At 38.9% G+C, this 23,192-nt stretch overlaps 1 long non-coding RNA gene across 2 annotated transcripts in view; it reads right to left on the bottom strand.

Annotated features, from left to right (window-relative positions):
- LOC144366496 (uncharacterized) overlaps positions 1-23,192 on the bottom strand; it is a 126,363-nt gene that overhangs the window by 88,151 nt on the left and 15,020 nt on the right. For both annotated transcript variants that reach the window (XR_013425559.1, XR_013425558.1), the window contains exon 3: positions 7,873-8,006. This is a non-coding gene — a long non-coding RNA (uncharacterized LOC144366496). The remainder of the gene's footprint in view (positions 1-7,872; positions 8,007-23,192) is intronic.

Here is a 23,192-nt window from a genome sequence, read left to right as displayed (position 1 = left end):
GAGAGGACCCTCAGATTCAATTCTAGTATCACACACACACAAAAAAAATCAGTTTCCTATGTTAAACTGTATCATCATTTGGAAATAGGTAAACTTTATTGTTCTTCAGTAAATTCATGATTCTGAAATGACCTTTCACCAATGACAATAAAAAGATATTAATTAAAAGTAGTCTTACCTATTTACCAACTCATACGTTAGTTTGTTTTTTTAAGTTAAAGGTAGATTTTATTACCTCTAAAAACTCCCAGATGATGATATTTGGTATTTTATGGGGTCTGTAGTAAACCGTGTGTGGGTTTTGTTTGTTCAAAAATCATTCCCCCTACTTCCGGCAACTGTATCCTACGTTCTTTGGAAAACAGGCCCTGTTCTTGGCTCACATGTCTCAGATTGATACAATTCTCAAACCACAAGAATGGACAGGAGATCCTTGCTCAGCCTAAGTCAGATTTCCCGTGATGGCCCTGCTTTGTTCTGGGTAAATCACATGACTCAAGCAGGCTGGTAAGAATTTGAATCAAATGTATGATATATGATATGTCAAGATCATTGTAATGTTTTGAGCAACTAATAAAAAAAAATTTAAAAAAATTTAAAAAAAACCTTTGTCCTGAACCTTTTGTTGTCTTTCTTGGAAGAAAGAAACTCTATTCTTCCCTAGAACCATAAGCCAGTAGACCTGTCAACCCAGAACGACTGGAGGCCATCTTATTCCCACTACCCCCTGCCATGGCAAGACACCGTTCAAGAATGAAGCCATCACAAGGAAAAGAAAAACTGGGGAATGGAGAAAGAGCCTGTTTGTTTAAAACCTAGATCCCAATCTTTTGTTTTCAAAAATGTGTACCCACTAGTCTCCTTTCTGATCAAGCTGTTCAAATTGATTTTGTACCGCTGGTGACGAAGGTGTCCTTAGGTAGTATTTAATTGCAATAGCAGTCGACCTACACCTCTTCTGTTCAAAACTGATAATTGTTCTGCTCCCACCACCCACACTTCTCTAAGATGTAGTACACACCAACAGGGAAAAAAAATAACTCCCCAAATAGTATTGCTTATGTCTTTTTATAGACACCAGGCATCAAAATATGCTGGAACCGAGTATCAGCTATTAGGAGATATTCAGCTAGCTGGGAAACCTGACAACATTCCAGCTGAATTAATTCTTAGGATTAGAAAATACCTCTCAGGGGCTGACACTTGCTGTCTCGAGAGTTCATCTGGCCCAGGGATTTCCATTTCAGTAGGTTGTATCTCTACCCAGCTCCAGAATCAGAACCCACAGGAGCAAGGGCTGAAAATGTTATTGCCAATGTTTGAGTTGGCACCAATTTCCGTCTCAGCCAACTCAGACCCTAGGTACAAAATCCCAAAGACTGGATGGATGGATGGCTCATAAACAACAGTGATCTCTCACAGCTGTGGTGACTGGAAGTTCAGGATCAAGATCCAAACAGATTTGGAGTCTGGCAAAGACTCTCTTTCCATTTTCTAGATGACCTTCCTCTGACTGTGTCCTTGCAGGGTGGAGGGGAGGACAGTGTTCTCCAGGGTCTCATTTGTGAGATCTCCACCCTCACAACCTCATTGCCACCTGAAGGCCCTACCTCCTCTTACCTTCACATTAGGGATTAGGATTTCAACATATGGATTTGTGGAGGGACACAACAAATTCAGTCTATGGGAGGTAACAAAAGCCCCATGGGGGGTATCACCCAACCAGCCCAGCAGTAGGCTTCTGATTTGGCCCCATTCCAAATCATCACAAGAATTTCAACAGTTGAAACTTACCTTTGTTTTCATGAGATCAAAAACACATCTTTCTAATATCTAAATGCCTGCTGTTGGCATTTTACTACTGCTGCTGCTGCTTCTGTCTCAGCGCACATTTAAGCTTCATTCACAAAGACAAGCATGTCACAAATTGCATCAGCATATTAACCTCTATCAATGATCAGCAACTCAGTGGACTCCTCCTACTTTTTCTGACACTTCAATTTTCTGCATTTAAAAGGTTGGATATTTAAAGTCCCTCATCAATCATTTTTACCAAACACCTCAACAGTGAAATTGGAGAATCCAAAGAATCCTGTGATCAAATCCACATTGCATTCAAGTCACAATTGATAGAGTTCTACTGGTTTCAATGACCAGGTACAGTGGTCATAAGAGTAACTTCCAATAAACATTTGTGGAGCACAAACACCATCAGCTAAATGAAGAAATTCACTAGGTCAAAAGCAGAACATCCTCAATCAACTCTTCCTGAAATAAAAGTACCCATCTTGAATTCATCTAAGAAGAGTATTGAAGAAAATGGCACACTAGAGCAGTTTAGAAAACTGTGTTCATCCAGCCCAGAGCAGTCAAAGGTGACAAGGTCCAACTCCAGAATTTCTTAGAGGTCTCAAAGATTATTGATTTCTACCCCTTCCAGATAAGAGACTGTAAAGTTGATTGCCCACAGGGTCAAGCATATAAAGGATTAAAGAGAGGAAGTGCAGTCTCACAAAACTTCGTCTCAGAGCTGGAAAACCACAGGGTTAGAACAGCATACATTCTCCACAGGAGTCATCTCACGCCCAAGCAGAGGACAGTTGTTTCCCGAGGGGTGCAAAATTCTTAGATATTGCAATGGCTTGTGGTCCTTCAAAGGGCCACAAGACACAAACAGAAATACAGTCTATTCATAGTGTTAAAATTACATGGATGCCTGGCTTGCTGGCACATTCCTGTAATCCCAGCAGCTCTGGAGGCTGAGGCAGGAGGATTGTAAGTTTAAAGCCAGACTCAGCAACTTAACAAGGCTTTAAGAAATTTAGTAAGATGCTGCCTCAAAATAAAAAAAATAAAATAAAAAGGGCTGGGCATGTAGCTCAGTGGTTAAGCACCTCTGGGTTCAATCCCTGATATCAATTAATAAAAACAATTATATGGACCTGCAGACACAACCTGAAAGGGGAAATGTCTACAAAGGCTCATTAGGAGAATGAAAATTATAAAAATGATGAGAAACACCACAAAATTGTCTAACTAAGGAATCTAAAAGGAGCAGTCATTTCTTAGTTCCAACTGATTTGTGGCTCTGTGGAAATATGATAGAGTCATACTTTTCAAAAGAAAACATAAATCTAGGTATTTGGATAAATTTTTTCCAATTTTTACATGTTAGTGTTGCTGGGTTTTTGTTGTTGCTATTGTTTGCTTTTGCCAATCACAAGTGCCTTTTTTGGACCAAATCATATTTCCAAGGTCTGGTGGACGATTAGCTGCCAATGGGCAATCAATCTCCTCAGAGAAAATGTAAAAGAATTGTTATGACCGTAGAGCATTTGGTGGCTAATTGGTCAAATTAGACAAAGGTCCAAGACGTTATGCATGCTGTGTCAATGTAGGAAAACTGTTCATTGAATCCAGAAAAGAAATATTCCTTACCAACTCAAGAAACATTTTTCTAGCTTTTCAATATTAACCGAGATGTCAATAATCTTTGAAAAGGGGTCACAGTTACTTCAAAGCTATTTTTAAATGCACAAAACGATTATCCTATAGAAAGCATTCTTGTGATACACTCAAGCTTTAAAAATTTTGCTTTTCAAACTAGCAAGCCTAGTTCCTGCATAAATAGAGAGTTGTTTATTCTGCTTATCTCAAGCCATAGCGAATATGGTACCTGCCTCTAAATGGTCAGATTTCTGCCTCTCATATCTTAATTCTGCCTCAGAGAGATAACTCCAAAAAGTTAAAGACTGTGTTTACTGAACTTGTTATACTCACACAAAAGGATGCTAAATATTTGATGATAATCTTCCCGTCCTTTGAATTAATATTGAGTGCCAATCTAAAACAGCACGTGTTGAACAAAAATTTTATTTTAATTGCATTTCCCATGTTCCTTTCCCTTCACATAAATTCTAAGAATAAAATTAAAGTCAGTTCTAAAAAGTGTGTCTTTCTTCCTCTAAGTGACATGAAGACATTAGTTTCGCCTTAATCACTTTTTATTTGAGCAGCTTACGAAGGCTCAGCATGAATTTTTTATGTGTCAAATATACTCCTCCACCTACGCAATCCCTTCCTGCTGTTTTCTGCATTTCTCCACTTGGGATAATCTATTTCCTCCAAGGAATTTGCACAGGACTGTTCCATGCACTGGGATGATGCTGAGTAGACAGGGACACTGGTACACTCAGCAATTAAACAGGCAAAAATTGGAAAAGAATCAAAGTCCTGATGAAATTTGGAGGATGCCCATTAAACATTTCCCCCCAGACTGGAAGAAGCCCTTAATAGCCTGAGAAGCATTTTCATTTCCAAGATGGGAGAGAACTTTGTTATTTCCTCTCTGAGCTCACCTAGAGGAGCTAAGTTCAGGAATTAAAATTTAATAAGGAATCAAGTTTGAAATGCTGCACCATGTTCAATGCGTATAAATACACCACAGTGATACTACCCAGGCATTATAAATAATACATGTAATGTTGATTAAAATGTTGATGTAAATTTCTAAAAACTTTATTAAAGTTGTAAAATAACTGACATGGGTTGTTTATAGTTTGGTGACAACTTAATTAATCAAACGCTGTCTCCACTTCAATAAGGACTAGAAGTACATATTCTCTATGTTATTTTTATCCCTGAAGAATGAGCCAGAAAACACAAAATTATCTTCCTTTCAAAACACCAAATTATCTTTCTTTCAAAACAGTCTGAGTATTAATTGTGAAGCATGACAGCACATGGTCTTTGCCAAGACTAATAATTAATCAGGAAAATTCAAATCTCTGACATTCAACTAGTGAAGAACCAAAGTGATAACCAGGAAACATTTATTCACACTCAAGTCTGAAAATGATCGCTTTTGTCTTGGTACGGAGAAAATTTTCAATTTTCAAGTCACTAAACAATTTAATTTTTTATTAGAGATAAAAAATTAAACACAAAAAGCATCACCGCATGAAAGAAAATTCATATATACACGTACATTGCACGCTGGTTGTTTCAAGATTCTGGTTTAATAAGACTTATTCCTTTTTTTAAATGAGAAATCCCAGAACAATATTGAAACTAAATAAGATGAGGGGTAAAGTAGCATTTTAGATAGTCAGGCTTTTATTACTTTATTATAGCTCTTTTCCAGGAGTTTGGTTACAAATGAAATACTTTAGGACTTAAAAGAAACTCCTTATGAAGACGAAGTGTTTGTAATTGTTAATGTAGGGTCTATTCCTTCCTTCCTTCCTTCACTCAACACACTTTCTACCCACCAGGCCCTACCATCTGCATATGGAGGGTTTCGAGGGCCAACTAGATGTGATTCTACCAAGTTTTCACTGCAGCAGAACAAGATGCGTTATAGACTAAAACAACCAAGAAATTGAGCCAAGGCAGTTGAATTCAGATCCCAGCTCTAGTTGGCCTCTTGGGGGAATTTCTTTGTCTATGAAGAGTAGATAGCAATATTATTTATAGCACAAATGTGTTGTAAGGGTTTAATGAGAGAAATCATGATAAATTCTTAGCAGTGAATAAATATGTAAGTTTTCTATTAAAAAGTTAATCTTTCTTTGTCCTCTGGTTGTTCTTTTGTTGTGGTGGTGGTGGTCATTTTGTCATCCTCTCTAGGAACAATAATCACCAGGATGTGAGGTCTTAGTACAAGACAGGAGAAAATGGCTTATCATTACCCAGATCTGCATCCTTTCAAGTTAGCACACACTGAGATTATTGTGGTTTTTTCCCTTTGGGCTCCTCCATGTGTAACTATCTCCTTAAACCATGCTTCAAATCTGTTCACATTGCCGTCTACTAGCATGAGACACCAGCCCTGGGTTAACCATTAAGCAAAATAAATTCATGCTTAGGGCATGAAGGGAAGGGAAAGATGGGGTTTTTCTCCTAGCTAGTATGCCCTTAATTCTTTTACCAACACACTCAGCATTAGTGAATATTTTTATTGTATATTCGGCATGTTTGGCTTTAATCCGCATTGTTTTCAGTAACTGTTCTATTGGACATAAGTGATTAAAGTTTAAAACCTTCGTTGGAAAGTGTTGTCAGGCATCACATATGCCTTCATCTCTCACAAGAGAGAGTTTGGGCTTCACCTCCAGTGTGTGCACAGCTGACTGGACCTGGTAGAATGTAACCCATCAGCTGACTTGTGTGATGGGCTCAGCTCTTCATTGTGTCAAGGGCGGAGCCTACAATAACTTATTGATGGGCTGTGCATGGGCAATTAATTGGCTTTACTCCACCCTTTAATGCACCCAATGGTTGCACAGCCTCTCTCATCTCCACTATGCTGATACATATTTTCCTGCAAATACATGAATCTGAAACCTCATGCCTGGGAGATAGTTTTGCATTGACTGTTTAAAAGAAGGTCAACTTTGCAAAGACTTTTCAACCTTATCCAGTGCAACTTTCTGGAAGAAAGAGATCTAAATCCCCTTTCTCCTTTTAGTTGCCCTAAAAATATTTCTGCTTCTCCTTTGCCATGTTCTGCTATTTACTGTGACTATGACACTTTGAGTATCCCTCTGGAATAACCCAAATTATTGATAACTGCTATTATTTGTTGACATGTCTGCCCCTTCAGGATTCTTACTTCTCTCTCTGCCCTGAGCAAAAAAGTCATGAATTATACAGTGGCTGCTCAATAAGTATTTTGAACAAATAAACTTGTAATTTTCAAAATAAAATAGCTGAAACATATTTAATGCTCCTTATCAGAGTCATTATTGGACTGAGTGCTACCAATCTTTTAAGCACAGAAATGCTCTCTCAGCAGAAATGTTCTCTTCTTCATCACAGAAGTCTCTAGACTTGAAAACCCAAAGTTGATGACCAGTAAATCTCAGCAGGTTAATAAAGAGAGTATACAAGATGTTCAGTCCTCTCAGGAAATGTGAAAGGCATTTGAGATGTTCTAGGTCACTTAGATTTCCACATTCAGCTGCAGTTCCTTTTGAAGTCATTAGTTAAGTATCAATTTACCTTGAATTCTCATTCTCCTTCATCATCTAGCCTACTTGTTGGTACTTCTTCCCAATGACACCCCTCAGTGCAATTGTTCTTGCAATTTCTGCTCATTCATTATATTACTGTCCTCACCTTAACACACTTAGTGACACGTGGTGGAATACAATCCTCTCTCCTCCTTGGTATGCTTTCTTCATTCAGCCACATCTTCTCAATCATCCTGGCTGGTTCCTCCTCATCTCCCTAACCTCTAAACATCTAAAATCTCTAATCCATAGCGGTACTTAACCTTTTTCTCTTCCCTATCATCAGTGACTTCTTTAGAAACCTTTCTCCGTCTCATAGCTTTAAGTATGAGCCATACATGAAAGGCCCCCAAATAATTATCTGCAACCAAACTCACTCATCAGCTCTGGATTTACCAATCTCCTCCCAGACACCTAATAAGCATCTCTTACCAAATATGTCCCAAATTGAACATTCATTGTTGCTGCCTCACAAAACAATAACTCTTCCTTTTTATGGCGAGAGACCTAACTCCTTGGAATCATCTCTTTTCTTGTATTCCCCCCATATCTCATACCCACTCTATCTACGAATTCTGTTCATTAATTCTACATTCAAAATACATCTGGATTCTGACAATGTCTCACCACCTCCACCTGTTCTAAGACCATCCTTTTCGCTTGAATTATTACAAAAGCTTCCTCTTCCTGATTTTATATTATACTCCTCTATGGTCTACTCTCAGCACACACTGTGGGATCCTAAGAACTACATGATGTCACTCCTCTTCTCAAATGCTCCGATGGCTTCCATCCCATCTGAGCAAAATCTGAAAATTTTACAATGGCCTGTAAGACCTGCTAGGATGGACATTGTTACCTGCAAACTCTCCATAGCTCCAACTTCATCTCTTATTATCTTCCTTGTCCACTCTGCTCCAGTAACTATGGCTTCCTTGTTCTTCCTCAGACATACCAGAGCCTAGAACAGGTCCAGCATGTTGCATTTGATAACTATTTGTGGGAGGAAGGAAGAAACAGAAGGAAGAAAAGAATTGGCAAATGACTCAGATTCAGCATTCAAAAACAAGTTTTTGTGTTTTAAAAATAATATTCTCTACTACTTTTACAGTCATTAAAAATACTCTTTAGAATATGTAGCAGCAAAATTTGGATTTTGATACTAGGTTTAAAGCTAAATTGTAGGTTTTTAACCATTCCTACTATTCAGTATTTTCAGAATATATAAGTGTCCATGGGCAAATAGAGTGGACACATTATAGAACCTCAGAGTGGTTTCAGAAACAATCAAAGCATTTTCTACAAAAAAAAATTATATTCTGGAGAATTATGTGGAGAAGCACAGTCCTTTATTTCATGGACATATCAAAAATTCAATGCTAACAGAATTGATGTTATGCTAGAAAAAATGTATACAACTTAAGGGAAAATATGAGTTGGGAGAAGAGAAGTGACCAACCGATGATATCAGATAAAAAATTCAGAATAAGTATCCATAAGCTTGTAATAGACACAGTTGTTCAACACTTCACAGATCAATTTGAAAGGCATTCTCGTTGTGCTGTAGAAACCACAGATCTGGATCTGTGAAACTTCAGTTACTGAAATTTTAATATCCTTGATATTGTTTTAAGAAAAAGTTTCATGACTTCAAAGCCCACAGACTGTGGTAGGGGGAAAGTAAGTTTGTGATCTGAACCATGAGCTGAGAGATTCTGGACAGATACAGGACATAGAGAATAGATGTCTAAAGAGAGCATAGCAAAAGACTGGTCTCCCCACTTGTCCCACAAAATCAGAAGTGACTATTCAATATTAGATGTAATTGCTCAGGATGCCACCTGATGTGATAAACCATTTCAACGGCTCCTTTTTTTCTGTCTGTCTAGTCCACCTAAATGATTTATCCAGATATCTAAACCTTACAGGATTAAATGTCAACTTTTGCTTAAATATGCCTAGACTGTCTTACATCCCTATTTTCTTAAACAAAGTCCATTGGGTGTAGTTTAACTTATTTCTAATGGTTCAGCTGCTGTCAGAGAGACTGTGTGATATAGTGATGAAGAATTGAACTCTGAAGACAGATTGACATTGGGGACAGCTCAGTTGTGATCAAAAGAGGGAGATACCAGCATAGCCTAAAACCTAATAAACACTCACCTGGAAAAAATTATTAGGTGCCAGTATTAGTCAGCTTTTGATCACTCTGACAAACAACTTAGAGGAGGAAAGATTTATTTTGGCTCACAGTTTCAGACGTCTCAGACCATGGTGAGCCAACCTCATTGCAAAAGCATGAAGGCAAAGGGAATGGTGCATGCTCAGGCCATGATAGACAGGAAGCAGAGAGAGAGAGAGGAGTCAGGGACAAGATATAGTCTCAAGGGCATTTCCCCAGCGACCTCTTTCCTTTCAGAAAATGGATAATCCATGGATGAGGTTAGAGCCCTAATTATTGCCTAGAGTCCCACCTGTGAACCTTGCTGCATTGGGAATCACGCTTTGAACACACGAGCTTTTCGGGGGACATTCAGGTCAAAACCTTAGGCCACATAATCCCAAGTAAGTCAAATGTCATCTATGATAGGAGAGACTCCAACTTCCTAACCAGTGTGAAATGTAGTGAATATGAATCCCTTTGGTCCTCAAGGGTGGGGCATGAGGAATCAGAACCTCCAGAGAATCAAGTTCATGCCCAGGCATGCCTCGTCAGTGCAAATAGGAAAGAGGTTAGAAAGCCTGGAATAAGTTCTTCCATCCCCTGTCATTGTTTTCCTAATCCGGGGCATTCTGGTACCTTTAGAACATCGAATCCTTTGTGATCTGAATCCCAGGACTGGCAAGAAAGGCAAACCAGGAGCGTTGAGAACTCAGAAAATATACATGAAATACGATGGTACAAGCCATGGCCAATACTGAAGAGAGCTAAAGAGGCATCAAGTAATCAAAGTAAATGCTTCCACTAAAAGTCATGTGTTAGATTCTAGATGGATCGGTTGATTCCCTGGGTGTTCAGCAATAAGCTGGGGATGCATCGAACAGGGTCCCTGGAAGAGAGTCGGGTAGGACTCATCCTTGATGCTTGTGATTTTGAATTCACAACAAGATTTACTCTAAATCCTACAAGGAGGGGAGATGAGGTCATTGAGAAATTTTCTACCCAGGTAAGGATGAGCCCAGAAGTTCTGCGAGTCTGAAAGCAGATGTCTTAATCCTTTGGTGCTTCGTTAACTAAAAATTCCATCAACCAGGTGACACAGAAACAACACTGTTCTGGAGGTTGGGAAGTCCAGGATGAAGGCTCCAGCAGATTCACTGTTTGCTAAGGGCCTGTTCCTCACAGACGGTGACTTCTCACTGGATCTTCACATGGTGGAAGGGGAAAGCAGCTCTCTAGGGCACTGATCCCACTTCAGGCCCCTGTAGACTCACTGTTATTGTAGGCATCACCCTTCACACTGCATTGGTTTCCATGACCTCTAATTTACACTAACTCATCTTGTCCCCCATGCAAAACATGAAGTCATGAATCATAGTTTCTCACTACACTTGCAGGCTGGCAACCACCCAAATTCTGTGGCAATTCCACTTTCCCAATTCTGCAGAGCTCATCTGTGCTGCTGCTGCTGCAGGCTTTGGGAGTAAACTGCTCTTCATTTGGTCCTCATTACTGACAAATAGAAGACCAGGAAGATGTGTTGGCTGGGTTTCTGGATCCAGGCAAAACCACTCATTCCTACAATGCTGAGGGACTGTCCCCAATGCCAACCGCATGATTTCTATAGAACACACCATGAACTCTAAGTCTAGGGGGAAAATGGCCCAATGAGTCAACAGTCTGAAACCCCATGTTTATTTAGCCCATTCTAGGTTATTGTCTGCCTGCTGTTTCCTCCTATTCCAGATTTTGGTTTATTTTAAAAAGGGACTTATGGTGCTTACTTCCTTATTAATAATATCTGAGAATGTCATCTCTAAAATTTCTACCTCACCCCTGCTTAGACCAAATAATGCACTTTCCCAACATCCTTCCTTGGCACTTGATATCATATCAAATTCAAGTAAATCACAGTTGACTTTCAAACCCTCTAGCTATTCATGTCTGCCTACATCAACTCCCATACTCTTCAGTTACTCCTGTCACATAAACCTTGCGGCCCTCTTTCCTCCATGACTTACAATTCTTTCCCTTCCTTTCCTGCTCTCTCACCCACCTAAAATCAACGACCCATCACTATCAAAACTACTGACTTGAGAGGAAGTAGAAAAAGTTGAGTCAGGCATTCTGATTCATATTCTTACTGTGCTAGTTCCTATGAGAGCTTGGGAAATAGCAATAATAGTGATGACAACAACAGGCTTTCACTGAGCACTTAATGTTTTAACCCATTTCATCCTGACGGCAACCTCATGAGATAGGGGCCACCATGACCCCATTTTAAGGAGGCAAAAAAATCACCCAGTTGCTCTTAACCCAAGTTTTCTTATTTAAAAACTGGAGATAATAATATCCGCTTCTCCAGGGAGAAAATAAAGGATGTCATAAAATATACAACTCATACTTATGTCAATTTCCTTCCTTCCAATTCCATTGCCAAGTCCACCTTATTCACTATTATAATATCTATCTCTCTCAGGAATCTCCACTTAGCTAAATAAAAAAAGGACTAGTGCTCTTCCTAGCAATTAAATACTGTCCTTCCCCCCACCACCACCATATAGAGGAGCCAAGAACTAGGGATTTTTAAAGGAAACAAAGATTATATGCACTGCATCCAAAAAAAAATGATGACCTTCAGCTCAGCACCACTGTTCCACAGTGCTTGGCTAGAAGCAGAAATAAGACTTTAGGGGGTAGCATCCGCCTGCTAACTGTGTGAACACACACACACACACACCCCGCCGCCCCCAGAGGAAAGACATCTTTCCAACCTGTTCACTGAAATTTTCTTCACCAGAGGAAAAGATTTTCATCCTGGGAAACAAGGTTTGAAATGCAAATGTCAGTGGACCAGCTAATACTTGAATGGGATTCCAAGTTCCTAGCATCAGACCTTTTCTTACCAGCGGGACTTGGCAGAAATGGTGAGAATCCAGGAGGAGAAAAGAGCAGCAAGCATAGAGATGGCTGTGTCCACTCAGCTATTTGGCCTGGAAATCACACCACCCCTCACCATGTGGAGCATTAAAATGCTATTCAAAACCAAGCAGAAAAATGCCAGTGTTCATGCAACTTCAGAACCAAAAGGAGACTACAAACTGCAACTCAAACCTCTCTCTACCCCCGTCAAAGACATACTTTAGGTCACAGGTGGCCCAGTTTTGCTTCTTCTTTTATACCCTTGACATTATTTAATAATTATTATTCATACATCTACAGTCCCCTAAAGTCTTTGAAATTGCCAATATTTCATGTATTTCAAGGTAGGGCAAGAATTTACCACCACCAAATAAATGACATCTAGTTGTAAAGATTATTTCTCCATCCTAGTAAAAGGCACTGAAGGAGTACTCAGTGCTGTTGCAGACAGCCCCTGTGAAGCCCCAGAGACTCTGGCTCCTGGTAGTCATGCCCTCATGCAATCCCCTCCCCTCGAGAGTGATTTGGACTTATTGACTTGCTTCTAATTAATAGACATGTCAAGGTAATGGATGGCAGTTCTGAGATGAGGTTCTAGAAAGACGGGCTGCTGTCCTGGCTGTTCATTGTCTTCCCCTCTCTTGCTCACTTGGAGGAATTCAGCTGCTGCATCTTGAGCTGCCCAGGAAATCCATGTAGCAAGGAATTCAGAGAGCCTTCTAACCAGCAGCGGCAAGAAATTGTGGCCCTCCTTCCAAAAGGCTGTAGGACACTAAATCCTGCCCACATCTATATCCGACAGAAGTAAACCTCCTCCTCCCGCAGCTAACAGGAGCTAGTCCAATGAGACTGTGGCTGCCGCTGACATTGGGACTGCAACCACACGACCTTGAGCCAGAAACACCTAGATAAACAAGGCCCAGAATTCTGATCCACAGAAACCATGAAATCATCAATGTTTGCATTTAAGCCACTAACATTTGAGGTGCTTTTGATACCCAGCAATGTATAAATAACCTAAGTGTCTTTTGAACTCCTTTTTGAAGTCCCAAATGATTTAAATGTGACTCTTACAGGGTCATTAAAAAATTAAAATTTTTTAATTTTAATATTATATTTAATTTTAATGGGATTCCAACATCAGACAAGCTACAGTTTTCTTGTTTTTTTCTCCTACTTTTTCTAATGCTAAAATAAAGACAAGCATTAGACTATTCTGGTTTCTTTAACTCAGAAGTTTCAGGTTTTCTAAACAATTAATATTAGATTTTTAAGGATCATGTGATTATAGTAGGATTCTAAAATACCAGGTTAACTATATATCTTTCTAATAAGCAGCCATAACCTGTCTTTGAGAATCACAGCACTTTAGAATCTATGGTACCATCCAAACCAGGTCAAATTGAAGCACACTCAGCATCAGAGGGTTAAATTACTCTCTGGAGGTCACAGAATTAGCATGTGGCAGAAGCCCACATTTTTGAACTCCGGATCATTGCTCTTCCTATCTCAGTACTTTGAAAAAACCAAGAATGCACAGCCAGCTGTAATAATCTTGCCCATTTTACCCAAATAAAAATGGAACATCATTGGAGAAAGATTAAAATGCCCTCCAGCAGCTCAGCAATCCCTGGTTCGTCATCATCGTCATTTTCTACCAGCAGTGAACATCTCAATAGCAAGTGGGCAATTGGCTGGCCAGCTTCTAAACACTCCTGATTCCACAAGTAAATTTTATGGAGCAAGAGCTCTCCTTGGGGTTAACCTGCTGTTCTCATAGGTTAATTTAAATAGCAGTGAAAATTTAGCTTGAAAGGATAATTACAATATTTCACCTCTTTTTATCTCAGGTTATGTAAATGAGGCTTTAATCTTCTCACAGTTCATATTATATTAATTCAGGGAATAAAAAGATCTCAATAGATCACGTGTTGTCAATCATTTTAAAAGAATATGCTCACTACCGTAGCGGGTACAAATCAAAGTGATTCCCCTAATTGTGTGCTGTGCATATTATCAACAAGTAGGCCAAGGGACGGAGAGCTTGGCAGAGTCCTCACTTGGGCAGTAGAAGCTGTCATTTTTATCAGATTGCAAAGCTTTCAGGGTTTTTGACACTTCTGCAATATCAGGAGTATTTATTGAAAAACTAAGGATAGCCCAAGAGAAGCAAATTCAACTTCTGCCCCCTTTTAACCTACAATTTCCACATCCTGCCAAAGGTAATGGAAGCACCGATGCTGAGTGACAAGACCCCGACTGTAGCCTCATCCTCCGGTTTGCACCCCAGTTCTTGTGGGAGACTCTGTCATTCACAGGGCCGAATAGTGAAATGTGATGGTTAGAGAAACGAAGCATCATCGAGTTTAATAAATATCAGGAGGAAGCTGGCAGATAAGCTTTAACCCCAGGGCATTTAAAAAACAATCAAAATACTGTTTTCCATCCACATAGTGTTAACACAACCCAGTGTGTTTATATTAGAGTTTAGAGAGAAGGTGAGAGAGAGGAACCGAAGTTTTTCTATTATGCCTCAAGGCCAAGCTGAAGGTCTAATTCCTCCAGGAAGCCATTCAGGATCATCCCAACATTAAATAACCACCCCCTCCCACGTGTGACCACAGGACATTATTAGTGCTGGAGGAGGGCAGTACATAAGAGGGATTATGAACTGCATATAAACCGTCTGGCTTCAACCTCCAACACCACGGCTCACTAGCTATAGGCTCAGAACAAACAACTTAGCCTCCAAAGTCTCAGTTCCATCTATAAACTGTGAACAGTACCTGCCTTAGTTGGAGATAATCATTAGAGAGATCAGAAGTGCATGGGAGCTCTGTAGACAGAAGCTCTTGAGTATTTACTACGTGTCACAGAGGAACATTACCCATTTATCTTTCAAGTTTTCATAATGACCCTCTTGAGTTAGATAGGATCACCCCTACTTTACAAAGAGGAGACCAAGGCTCAGAAAAGTAAAATAATCAGCTGCCTACACACTAGTTGCTGAGCTAGTATCTGAAACAGCATTCTAGGTCCAAAGCCTACATCCTCCATTGCTATAAAATATCACTGCTCATGTGCTTCTGGAAAACACTATCTTCAATCTTCAATAATTTAGTACACCTGAATACATATACATCTATCTCCCTCACTGCACTGTTAAGGTTCCCCTGGGATAGTGATTGTTTCTCATCCTTCCCAGGGTTTCCAATGCCTAGCATAACGCTTAACCTATAATAAATGCTCATTACACTTTCCTAAAATAAAATGAGTTGGAAAAGTTGCAGCCTCCTTAGAGGAACTATAACTTTTCATTAAGGAAAATGGTCTACTAAAAAAGAAAGGCCACAAATTTCCTTGAGCAAAGAAACGCATTGAAAGATGAACAGCACAGTCGTAGGCCCTGAGCAGTCCAAGTGATAATGGAGCTGAGATTCTGCAATAGACACTTCTCCTCAAACCCTTCTGTCAGGACATACTTATTATCTTCTGGATGCTAAACTAACTTCATGATATCAGTAACTGCCAAACAGTTGGTCAAGCTGACTTCTGACATTGAGGGAACCGTACAAGTGACAATCTAACCCTAAAAGACCCTGGAAAACCTCTATTTCAAGTTGTCCATAAGAGTTTATAGTTTCATAACAGGATGTCTGTCACATGCAAGTCCTTTCCAAACAGGAAGTTGTACTTTTCAGTTCTTAGGGAGGAAAAACAGTTGGTGGATGCTACTCCTCTCTGGAACAGATAAATGTCAGAAATGCAGAACACTTAAGTGTGAGAAATTCATGCTGCCTTATTTTTCTGTGTTGGTAGAAATGAATTCTTAAAGTTATAAAGACACAGAGAAGAGAAAAAAAATATTTGTGATAATAAAGAAGCAATGGGGTAAAGACAAACAGATTTCTATGTGCAAAATAATGGTTGGACTCTCAACTCACACCATATATGAAAATTAACTCAAAATGGACAGTGACCTAATATAGAGGCAAGATATGAAATTCTTAGAAGACAGCATTGGAGTAAATCTGTATCACCTTGGATTTTTTGATGTATTTTTCAACATAAAGATCAAAAATGTGAGCAGCCATGGGAAAATGAAGATAAATTAGATTTCCCAAAGCTAAAAGCTTCTCTGCACCCAAAGACATTATCGAGAAAGAAAAACATAAAAAAATAGGAAAAAATTGCAAACCATATATATCATAGGGGTTTAATTTCCAGATGTATAAAGAACTCCTGCAACTCAACGGGAGAATAAACAATACAATTAATGAATGTGCAAAGCACTTGAGTAGACATTTCACCACAGAAACTATATGAACATCCAGTAAGCACAAGAAGCTCAGTATCATTACTCATTTGGGAAAAAATAAATAAATCAAAACCACAATGAAATCATGTCTACTAAAATGGTTGTAAGATAAAATTTTTAAAGAAACAGTATAAAATACTGGTGAGCATGTACAGAAATGGAGGCCTACGTGGATGGTGGGGCTGAAAATGGTGAAGGTGCTGTGGAAGGAACCAAGAAGTTCCTCCAGAAGCCAACCCTAGAATTTCCAGGTGACCCAGCAATCCCACTCCTGGTTATAGACCCACATGAACTGAACCCAGAGACTCAAGTGGTATTCACAATATCCAAAGGTAGGAACCTCCCAAGTACCCATCTAACCGGGGGGAAAAAACCAAACTGTCCTAAATGCATGCAACAGAATATTATCCAGCTGTAAAAAAGAATAAAATCCTGATACGGTTGAGAAAATGGATGAGCCTTGGAAAAACTGCACCAAGTAAAATACACCAGATACAGAAGAACAAATACTGTATGCTATTTCTATGTCTACTGTTATGGCGTATCTAGAAGAGACAATGTAGGGATAGAAAGTAATTCAAGATGAGGAGGAGCTACGGGGAGAGGGAAATGGGGATCTATTGCTTCATAGTTACAGAGTTTCTTTGGAGGGTTGAGAAAGATTAGACAATTGTAGCTATAGGTGCACACACTATGAATATAATAAATGCCACAGGTTTGCATGCTTAGAAGTGGTTAAAATTGTAAATTTTAATTGTTGTGTGTGTGTGTGTATTATACCTCAATATGAAACATATTTAAGGGGGAAAAGTAATCAATGAGTACAACTCAAACAGCCCTTGGAGTCAACTTTCCTGAGCAGCAGAAGCATATTTCCATGATGATGAACGTCCTGAAAATCCCGTGGATCCCAGTGGCCTCGTACACAGCCTCTTTCATCACTTCTGTTCCCTCCTGTCCCATGTAGAACACAGCATCCTGGCACTCAGCCAGAAATTACTCCTTGTTCTAAATTCTCTCCATGATGAAAGGGCATACAATTTAGCTCAAGTGAGACTCTCTCTTGAAACGACAGCAACCAAGTGATCGCCAGCACAGTCCAAATGCATTCAGGGACCTAGAGCAGAAAAGAAATGCCATACAAATTCCACTCCAAGGTTTGCAATGAAAATGGTTTACAGCAAAATGTTATTTTCCTCTTGGGGATCAATCTGCTGTTTTTCTTTAAATATCTTACATAAACTTCCCTCAAGCAATAAAGTGGCAATTGTAATAAGTAAGAGCATATATTTAGACTCTTAAATGGATCCTTGAAATGACAAAACATTGACTTTTTACTTAGGAAAACATAGTGAAGGATTAAAAATGGCCTAATAATCCATGCAATGTTTAAACCCAACATTTTACCTTGCACATGCCCATCACAGTGAACAGAGAGAAAAGCTAAGCTCTTAGAACAAGTCATACAGAGTTCTGGGTGAGCATCTTGCAGAACACATTAAGGGAGGCAATCACTTGGATTCTGCTGCCCCACACTGGGTGATACCCTTCCAGACAGTTATCAGCAAAACTCACATGTAACAAGTAAATTTACACATAGTTCTCAAAATCTGTATTTTAAAAACAACAAACAAAATTTAAATAGACAAGCCAGAGTGGTATTTATGCCTATAGTTTAGACAAAGAAGTTTTTTCAGAATCTGCTTAGCCTTATCTTTTATCTGACATTGACCCTGCAGTTCACAGCATCTCATGAGAATCTTAATTGTTTAGTGCCACCATTACCTCTGCACTATACCTTCAATGAGACAGGAAAGCAGTTCCTTGGTAGGCCTGGTTAATGGTCTCATTCATGGACAGGAACCCACTTCTTGAAAAAGTTAATTTTGAACTGTCTAGTTTATGTGAGGTAGTTTGAAGAAAAAAGCAAATTTTTGCTCTCTCCATGTTTCCCTTAACACCTGCCCTTTCTCAAAGACACCATTCATCCCCTCCCTTTAGGCTCTCAGGGACCATCCCTTATCCCATTCATTGATGCTTATTCTCTGCCTCAAAACTCAGCTTCCAGAAGAAACTCTAACATGCACTCATCCATTACCCTGCCTCTGGTGCCTACGCAGGACTTGCTAATATTAAGCTGGTAATTTATTTCTTAAAAGTGATCAATATGTATCTGCTGGTGAAGGAGTTTTCTTTACCATCTCCATTTAAGTAAACAAATAAACTTTACTTTGTCTATAAGCTGTCAAAATAACTGGCAAGAATAAGAGACATGCTTTTGGATGGAGAGTCCCTAAAACCAAACAAAATTATATTCCTTGGGTCCATTTTTTATTCAGTGTAGTCAGTTTTGCTTTATTTTATTCATTTTGTATCTTGACAATGAAATGGTGAAAGACGTGCTTATGCTAGAGGGTAGAGAATCCTATGGTTACTGGACAGGGAAGAATCCACCAATCTTTTGTCCTTAGCTCTTTAAAGAGAGAATTACTTTATAAACTAAAGCCTAAGACGGGCTTGAGTACATTCGAATTTTTGACCCACATTCTCATGGAAATATTTTATGCTTATAATAATTAAAGTTAGCTAATTTATGTGCTACTTTCTTTAAAAATCAATTAGTTTTATCTTATAAAACACAGTTCTCACCAGAAAGAAGCGAGTTGAGACACAAGCCAGATTGGCCCAGCCAATCACAAGGTGCCTGCTTGCTCCCCGAATGCATGCAAAATTCTTTAGAGGAATTGCCCTGTGATTTCAAAAGCTTTTTAGTAATCAATGTTTCCGAGAACTGAAGTTAATGCATAATTGCTACTAATGTGTTTGATGGAAAGTTTATATGGTTTAGAGTCAGACAACTTTTGCATTCCGTTTCTAACCATGAAAAGGAATGATTTTTCTAGGTGAGTAACCTAACCTCCCTAAGACTTAATGTCCTCATCTGCTCAAAACTTATGTGAAGAGATCAAGTGCAGATCAAGTAAACATTCAGTAGACATTAGGAACTGGGGAAACAATGACCGTGGGTGTGAGGGGCATGCATCAACACAGTGAATTTTGGTAGAACAAGGGGAAGAAGAGAGAAAAACATGATTTTGAGCAACTATCACCAGCATGACCCAGCCCAAGTTCAAGTCACACCTGGCTTTGCTGCTGATGTTAGGAAGCTAGCCTCCTTCCATTTTGTTGATGAGAAAATGAGGCCTGGGAAAGTTTTATGTGATTTATCATAAGTCACTTAGCTAGAAAAGAGAAGAGTAGGAATCATAACCTAAGTCTTTGTGACTCCAAACCCAGGTCATTTTAGTACCCTAGCCTAGTTCTTAAGACTAGCCCATTTTTTTTTTAGCGCCAAATACACACACTTGAGCGATCCATTCAGCTGGGCTTCACTAGGCAAAAAGATTGAAGTGCTCTAGATTCTCTATAATAGGCAATCAATCATGGCAGCATTCTGTGGCCATATTATCAAAATGTGTCATGTTGCTCTCATATATTTAGGCTTCCCTTCAGCATTATCCAGCAGCAGGAAATCACCCCATTATGATAACATTCAGCAATGCCCACGTTATCAGTTAACTGGTGACATTCAATTAGTGAAAGGCGAGGTTCTTCTATTGAAAATACTTCAGTAAAGATTTCTAGATCTCAGGAAACTGATCATACACCCTAGTGGCCTTTAGAAAGAGAAGACATGCATTCAACTATACAGAGCTTAGGACTTTCACAATGCCAGGCCCTTCCGTGTTTCATTTAAAACGTAAAGGCGTCACCCTACCATTGTTTGTGCCCTGCCCGCGTATAACTTGGTCGGTTCACAAAGAAACACTTGAGGCAAGACAGGTCCTCAGCAGGATGAGTTAGTGTTGCTGCCACAAATACATACAGCGTGAGATTACACAAATTTAAACTAAATTAAATCATGGCAAGGGAAAAAACAGGCTGTTATGGTTTGGATATTTGGTGTCCCCTAAAAGCTTACATGTGAGACAACGCAAGAACATTCAGAGGTGACATGATTAGATTATGAGAGGTGTGACCTAATCAGTGAGTTAATCCACTGGTGGGGATTAACTGAATGGTAACTGTAGGCAGTCAGCGTGTGGCTGGAGGAGGTGGGTCCCTGGAAGTGTGCCTTGGAGGGATTTTTTTTTTCCTTGTTGAGTTTTTTCTCTGCTTCCTGGTGCCAAATTCCCAGTTGCTTGAATCTGCCACACCCTTCTGCCATGATGTCAGTCGTCTAAGTCTGAGCCCTCTGAAACTGTGAGCCCTAAACAAACTTTTCTTCCTTAAAATTTTTCTTTATGATAAATGTACTTTTTTTATTAGTTGTTCAAAACATTACAAAGCTCTTGACATATCCTATTTCATACATTTGATTCAAGTGGATTATGAACTCTCTTTTGTACCCCGTATACAGATTGCAGAATCACATCGGTTACACGTCCACGTTTTTACATACTGCCATACTAGTGTCTGTTGTATTCTGCTGCAGGTCTTTTGGTCACAGCAACAAAAACACAGGTCTACCAGTAAAGTACAAGCAGGGGTGAAATTAAAGGAAAACATTGAAAGTGATATGATCTTAAAGGAAGTAATACCAAGCCACAGCTGGAGCTGAGGTTCTGATAGCCAAGGGTTTGTCTTTTTAGATCAGTTTGGTCAAAACAGCCTTGTTATCTCTGGAAAAAAAAAAAAATGCATAGTACTTCCTTAGCAGAAACAAAGTTTCTTCCTGGAAATTTAGTCTATACCAAACCGGTTCTATAGAAATATAACAAGAACTACATACATAATCTTAAATTTTCTAATAACCAAACATAAAAATGTTTTTAAAATAACACTAGTTTTAATAACATTTTGTTTTAATCAATATATCCAAAATATTATCATTTCAACACATAATCAGATGAATTTTTTTTTTTTTTTTTTTTTTTTTTTTTACATACTAAGCCTTCACAATATGATGTGTATTTTGTACTCATTGCTCGTCTCAATAGATGCTACATTTTCATTTTTGGTAATACTTATCTAACCTTAGATATCATACAATAAACAAGTAGATTCACATACCCAAGTTGCTCTAACATACCTAAATGCTTTTCAATTGCCGAGTAGTCTCTTTTAAATTTGAATTACCTCAAAGTACATAAAATCCAGTTTCTCTGTCACACCAGCCACATGCAAACAGCACAGGTAGAAATGAAAGGTCTTGACTGGGTCTTTACATAGAGGCTACTGACCAACAAAATAGAGGGTCTTCAGTGACACCCCTAGAAAATTGCCTTTCTTCCCAGCTAAACTGAGGCCCAAAGGCCCAAAGGCCAAGGTGCAACTACTTGCTTACTACTGAGTAAGCAATTAGGCAAAGTCAAGAAGTCCCCTGGAGCCTCCCAGTTCCACATGGTCTCCAGTCGATCCTCTCCAGGCAGCCAAAGATGGTGGTGAATTAACTAGTCTTTCAGAATGCCAGACTCTCTGTCCCCATCATTTCCCTTGCCTAAGTTTTTGAAGTACAGACTGAAGAGAAGAGTATTCATAGGTAAGAGCCTAGAGTTCACATAACATTTTTCTTGACTAAGAATACTTCACATTTTTAAAGTTCTCTGGTCAAAATTGATAAGTACATACAAGAACTAGTGCTTTGGGGGAAAAAAAGCAAAATATATAAAGTTCTCTTTAAAGAGATTATTTTAAGAAGCTCAAAAATCAAATAGAGATAATACAAAATTCTAATATTACCGTTGGGCCTCCTTATCCATAGGTTCTGCATCCATGGATTCAATCAACAGCAGATGGAAAATATTCCAAACTAAATGAATTCATAAGGAAGTATTTTCAGGCCAGGCATGGTAGCGCACCCCTGTAATCCAGTGGCTTGGGAGGCTGAAGCAAGAAGATCGTAAGTTCAAAGCCAGCCTCAGCAGAAGCAAGGTACTAAACAACTTAGGGAGACCCTGTCTGTAAATAAAATACAAAATAGGGCTGGAGATGTGGCTCCGTCGTGGTTGAGTGCCCCTGAATTCAATCCCCGATAACAAAAAAAAAAAAAAAGACTTTTTTTCTTTTGCCACTATTCCCTAAACAATACAGCATAGCCTATGCACATGACACTTAACATTGTATCTGACACTAGAAGTAGTTTAGATTTAAAGTACAGGAGAATGTGTAAGTGATATGCAAATATTGCATCATTTCATATTAGGGATTTTAGCATCATTGGATTTTAGTATCCATGAGGGGATTCTGGAATCAATCCCCCAGATATTAAGAGACAACTGTATTTATATAGCATTTAAACTAAAAACAAATGAATATAGAAGGCATCATAATTTATTTTTATCAATCCACCACAACTTTCATGCCAAAGCTTAAAAAAGATTTCACAGATAAAAAAAAACTACAAATTAAATTGAAAATGTCAAATTTCATTTAAGAAGAGATGCAGAGGTTCACCAATGAAATTTAAAGTCTTTACATTGTTTTTCTCTTCTCAAGTCCCTGCTTTCTCTAATCCTATTATGGAAATAAAGGAACTCAAGCATATTAATGTCAAAGGATAGGTGATAAGAAATTAAATAAAATAGCAAGAAAATAAAAGGAGGCTTCATCAGAACTCCCAAAGACAATCTCCCCATTTTTCTAATTTGCTACTAATTAAAAATGCCAGCTATTTCTACAAATCACATTTGTGGGATACTTCCCATTGTAATTGACACATGTATCCCTGGCCCCCCAGTTCTCTGTTGTCTCCAGTGGCTCTTCTCCAGGCAGCCAG

Source organism: Ictidomys tridecemlineatus, chromosome 9, assembly GCF_052094955.1.
Source record: "Ictidomys tridecemlineatus isolate mIctTri1 chromosome 9, mIctTri1.hap1, whole genome shotgun sequence".
Taxonomy (NCBI): Eukaryota; Metazoa; Chordata; class Mammalia; order Rodentia; family Sciuridae; genus Ictidomys; species Ictidomys tridecemlineatus.
The sequence above is the reverse complement of the archived record's forward strand: the minus strand, read 5'-3'. Positions and strand labels throughout refer to the sequence as shown.